Consider the following 6,100-nt stretch of genomic DNA (forward strand, 5'->3'; position numbering starts at 1 on the left):
GGAGCATGAAACCAAAGCAACAATGGTTTTCTTTCTCTTTCCTCAAGTAGACAGTGCCAGGGTTCATTTCAGGTGACTTCTTGAATGGTCATATAAGATGGAGCAGCTGGCCACCATGGCAGTGACTGGCTTCCCCTTCCCTCCCTGACTCACTCTCTCATCCTTCTTGCCTGTTCCCTGAGACAACATGACCCCCACCCCCCAAGCCCTCTCACTGAAACTTTTGTCTTAGGTTCAGCTGCCTAGAGAATGCAGGCTGCATCAGAATTCTAACCCAAGCTCAGAATCCATGTTATCTCTTATATTCTAGTGGTTCCCAAGCTTAGATCTGTTTTAAATCCTGGGAAATGTTTAAATACTACAGATTCTTGGGTCCTGTCTTCAGAGTGCTAAAAAATATTTACTTTTTTTCTATTTGTGTTTCTGCTTCTTGTTTTGTTTTATTTCCCCCATTAACTCCAGAGGTGATTCTTATGCAGTACCAAGATTCCTCACCTAGACATCAACTAGGTTCCTCAAAGTCAATGACTAAGTCCCTTACTTCTTGCTGCACTCTTAATCTGGCACACTCTGGGGTCATAGAAAACACAAGCTAAATGGTGTTTTAGTAGAAGAATTTGAAATCTTACTTCAATTAGGGAACAACTTACTTGGAAATGTCAGACACTCTACCCTCCAAAGTCGTGGTCCTCTTACTGGGATGCTAATATGACTTGAGGCTTAGTTCTCTCCTCAGAGGTAGGGGCTCCATGAGAAGAGACCTTAGGATGGGGAGGACAATACATTATATACACATTGTCTTTTAGTTGCATAAAAACATCATGGTATATAGCAAAGAGCATGGGCTTGGGAATGAAAACTTACATTTAAACTTCCTATCTATCTTGTAGCAAACACCTCTGAGTTTCTGTTATGTTATCTATCAAATGAGAATTAAACTATTTCATTAAGTTTCATAAGAATGATATAAATTAACATATTTCAAAGTACTTTATAAACCATAAACTGATCTACGTATGTAAAGATTAGGCAACATGTATCCCACCTAGCTAACCAAGTAATTTTTCTCTTCCAGAGAAACCTGGGAAGTCCAAGTGACATTTGTCTAGCATCGTGTTGCTTAATCTGGGACACAGGCAGCCACTGTATTCCCACCATTTCCTTTGCAACTTTGAAAGGAAGGCCTACCAACTCCCTCATCGCATTACTGTGCTATCTCACAGGTGAAGTGATTGGAAATCTATCACTGGAACTCCTGTGGGCCATTCAGTGATCATCTTCAGAAACATATTTAACAGTGGTCTCCTTAATGCATCCTTAAAATTATTGCACTCGTATTGAAAGCAGGGTGATGTAGATAATGAAAATTATTTATTTGGGAACCTTGGCAGTGCAATGATTTGAATGTTAACCAATGGTGGGTCTACAAACTACACTATATATTTCCATGGAAAAAAACTGTCCATTGGTCATCTATAGTAGACATGCAAGTCAATATCCAAATTGTTTTTCTTCCTTCCTTTAAACCCCAAATGCCAACAACTTTACTATTTTGATTCAGAAAAAATACTTTTGGATTTTTTCTTGTTATATAAAAACAAAATTTAAACAAGGGAGCTTGATTTAATATAGTTCAATTCAATAAGCATTTCCTGAACCACTTTCATATGCAAATATCTGAGACATAATAGCTGGAAGAACCACTTACACTAACCTTATATGCAAATTGTAGTTTAAAATCTAGTTGCCTAAAATCAGATCACCTAGTTTAACCCTGACAGCTGCCTTGAGAGTTAAATAACCAAAGTGTTATGTACATTGTAGAGAGAGAAAAATTGGTGCATAGGAGAGGGGGAATTAAAATTGATGAGTAGAGTATAATATCTCAAATGCTGTACTAGTCATCTGAAATTCTACCAGCAAACCTACACTATAGTCATCTTTACTATTCCCATTTTATTGAAGAGACAATTGGGTCTCAGTGACATTAGAGGGTTTGTCCAAGGTCACACAACTAGAGCCTCCCCAGATTGTTTAACTCCAGTTGTAGGTGACTTTTTATGCCAACAGAAGCCATCAAAATGATGAATCATGGTTGAAACAAAGCAAGCTATTGAGCTCATCCAAATGTTACTGAGAAGCTGAGCTGCTTCAGAAACAAAGACAGTCAGGCCCCTGCCCCAACACTAGTCCCTCTTACTGCGAAGATGTGATTGGCAGTGCCTGCACTGTATTATCTGGCATATTAAAACCATGCTCATTTACATCACTGGAATCTGGCAGGGGTTCATTCATCACTCATTATCAATTCTGTCCTTTCTCTAAACAGCACAGAATCATTTTTAATATGGAAATATTGTATAATTCATAGCAATTGAAAGGAGGTGTCCGTCATCCTTTGCAGAACCATTTGCCTCTGCCTACTCTGTAAGGGCAGAGGGATGATGTGAAGGTCAAAAGACCTCAGCTCCCATGTCCACAGCTAAGCCACTTAACCCCCCAGTTTCCTTATTGGCACAGTGAAGATACGGGACATTAAGCAGATTCCTCAGAAAAATCGCTTTGCCTCTCAGAGCTACAGTTCCCTCTCTGCAAAATGAGATTGAGGACAGTGACTGAACCAACTAATCCTGAAATCTCACCCCCAGGTGATGTGGAAAGAGTGGTGAGAGAGAAAGTGGGAGAAGATAATAAAGGGGATGGGGACACTCAAAATTCCTGCCAACTTGCTTCATAATTAGACCAGCGAGGCTCTTTCATACACAGCTGTCTTGGGTGAGTATAAAATCCAGGTCTGAGTCTGTGTGTTCCCAAAGCTATGTGGAGCTCTGGGTGGCAAAACCTGAAGGCTCCATCTGAGCGATGACCCTGTCATTCATTTGCAGGAGCCCCCATAACAAAGTACCACAGACTGGGTGGTTTAAACAACAGAAACTTATTTTTTCACTGTTCTGGAGGCTGGAAGTCTGAGATTGAGGAGGCTGCAGGGTTGGTTTCTCCTGCAGCCTCTCTCCTTGGTGTGTAAATGCTCATCCTCTCCCTGTGTCCTCACATGGTCATCTCTGCGTGTTTGTCTCTGTCCTAGTCTCCTCTGCTTATAAGCACACCAGTCAGATTGGATTACACCACACTCTACCAACTTCATTTTATCTTAATAACCTGTTTAAAGACTCTATCTCCACATACAGTCACCTCTGAGGTACAACATAGAAATTAGTGGAAGGATGGTCACCATTTAGCCCATAACAGACACTCTGAGGATTTCCTTGGCAAATTTCCATTTTCTCATCTGTAAAGTGACAATAATGATACTCAGATTGAAGGTGTATCATGGAGATTAGAAATAATGTGTTTTAAATACCTAAATAGTAACTTCTTTCCATTATGCAAATAGGCTACCCAATGGAACAATGTTTAGAGTTAGTGGAGTAATATATGAAAAGTTATCTCTTCTTATTTTTCCATTCAGTGAGCTCTTCTTTAATCATGGCTCTGAAATCCAGCCTTTCTTCCTGTCTGTGACAGTGCTACCTTGCAGCAGAAGCCTCCATGTTGGCTTTCGTAGTGGGTCAGAATGTGGAGATGCACCACACAGCATTTCTTAGGGCAGTGTGCTTCCATTGGCCCCAACTGGTTATGTGACCCACCTTGGGACAAGGGGGCCGGAAAGGAAGTCCTGGGTTGAAGGTCCTCTTTTCAACAACAATTATGCTTGGTGAGAAAAGAAAAGAGAGACATTTGGTAGTAGTTACCTCCATCAGTTGGGGCCTTCACAGAAAACAGCAGACAGCACACTCAAGTGGGGGACATGAACAGTGGTTACTAAAGGAACAATTTACAAAGGGATGGGCAGATCTTGAGAAAAGCTCAAGATAATGTTCAGTGGGGAGAAACATTGTTACTTTTAGTCTTGAAGGGGCCAGAGGAAGAGGACCATGAAGGAGGGGCAGCCTGTGGAGGGGGCTGCCTGCTGAAGTAGTAGTCCCTGGTCAAGAGACCAGCCATAGTAACCTCCTGGGGAGGAAGTCACATGAAAAATACCCAACCTGGTCCTCTGCTCCATCTGGCTTCTCACCAAGTCCTGTTGACTGAGCTTCCCTGGACTCAGAAGGCTGGCTCATGGATGTGGTAGTTGCAAGGTCCTGGCAGATAGATACTGGTAAGTGTGAAGAGTATATGGAGAGGAAATTAGAGAAACCCAGCACAGAACAAATATTATAACTTTCACAGAAAGTTCAATTAGACTGGGGAAAGGGGAGTTTTGTAGGTCTACTGAGGCAGGTTCATGACTCCTTTTTCCATCCCATACTCTGTGTTTAGAAGGCAGCAGGCCATCAGGAGTGTTGGAGAATAAAACCCACCAGGAATGGGCCTGATGCCAAATATCCAGGAGGTGAGAGGCTTCCCCACTACTCACAAAACACTGCAAAGCAAATATTACAACATCTACCTTAAAGGAGCTTTGAACTGCATCCCCTCCTGCTGAGACCTTGACTGGTCCCACCCACTCCAGCAACCAAAGTGCTTCCCAAGAAATCTGAAAGATCAGGCCCAAGTAAAAGCAGAGAACTGAAATTCTGCAAACCAGCAGAACCCCCAAAGAGTCTCAGCATGTGGAGTTGAAAGAGTTCCTACAAAATTTACAGCCAGCTTGCTTACTTTCAAGTGGAATGTATAAACATGCTCCTCAAACATTTGCTGCATAAATTCTCCTTTCATCTCACAAATATTGTTTTCAAGTAAGGAAGCAGAGGACGTGAGACATTAAATGGCCTTCTCTAAGGTTTCTGAGCCATTTAGTGAAGAGCCAGGGTCCTGAAGCAAGGCCTTTAATTTCTTTGATTGAGGGATTGACCTAAAAATGATGAATGTGGACACTTCTGCTATGATCACAGGGAAAAGAAATTATAATTAAGGTGCCATGGATCAATCTGACAGGAATGGTGACAAGGGTTATATTTAGCTAAAAATGAAGAGCACGTGTAATTAGGAGTAAAATAATATCAATAAAGGTTTCACAACCCACAGCTGTGGCAAAGGCTCTGGCATTTTGAAAGGAGCAATTAGTAGTTGAGCAAGCATGTTAATAAGGCAAATATTTATTTTTTAGGAGACCCTGAAATTGGTACTGTTCAAAGTCAAAAGGATTAGCAGTTGATGATGAAATAAAACTGTAGAAAAACACATCTTGAATACCTCTTGATAAGTGAGACTAGCAGCAGCTTGCCAAGGGTCACAGCTTGGCCTCTCTTAGGTACCTCTAAGTCAAACACAAGCAGCAGCCATCTGCAGATCACTCTGTAGCTTCTACTGGATGGCATAGGCAGGGCACAGACAGTGGCTGACTTTGAATCTCCTGCATGCCTCAGAGCCAGTACACCTGGTAGACAGAAATAGACCATGCCAGATTATAACTCTACCACATCCATGAGCAACACACTCAAGGGTCAGACCTGGTGAGCACCAAAGCCCCACTGAAACAAGTCCTGCTCCATAGGATCAGCTCCTGCACAGCAGCTCTATTGTTTTAGTCACAACTGGTCCTCACAGCCAATTGGCCTGAGGGTTAATTCCTCCCAATGACACCAACAGTAATAAAGGTTTAACTACAACAGGACTGTGCACACAGCCCACACATAGTTGTACCTACAGTGCCCAGCTCAGGTTACTGGGGAGGCGGAGCCACAGCGTCCTACAGGACACATACTACACAAGGCCACTCTACCAATTCCAGGAGACATAGTAACCCAACCTAATACATAGAAACAAACAAAGAAACATATCACAAATGAGAGAACAGAAGAAATTTCCAGGAATAAAAAGGGAATGGAAGAAAACAAACTACTAGAAACAATGGTTATAAGGATGCTCAAGGAACTTAATGAAAGCTTCAAGGAATTCAGTGAGAATGTCAAGGAACTTAGTGAGAATTTCAAGGAAATTAGTATGTCACAGTATTCCCATCTCTACTAGCACTAAGAGATAACAGTAGTCCCTACCTCATAAGATTGTTCAGTGAATTAAATTGATTTTGTAAGGCCTGCACCAAAGCACTAATAATAATAGTTTGTTAAAAAAGAAGAACAAGCAGTTGAAGAGC

This window comes from Pipistrellus hanaki, assembly GCF_964339955.1.
Source record: "Pipistrellus hanaki genome assembly, chromosome: 1".
In the NCBI taxonomy this organism is placed as follows: Eukaryota; Metazoa; Chordata; class Mammalia; order Chiroptera; family Vespertilionidae; genus Pipistrellus; species Pipistrellus hanaki.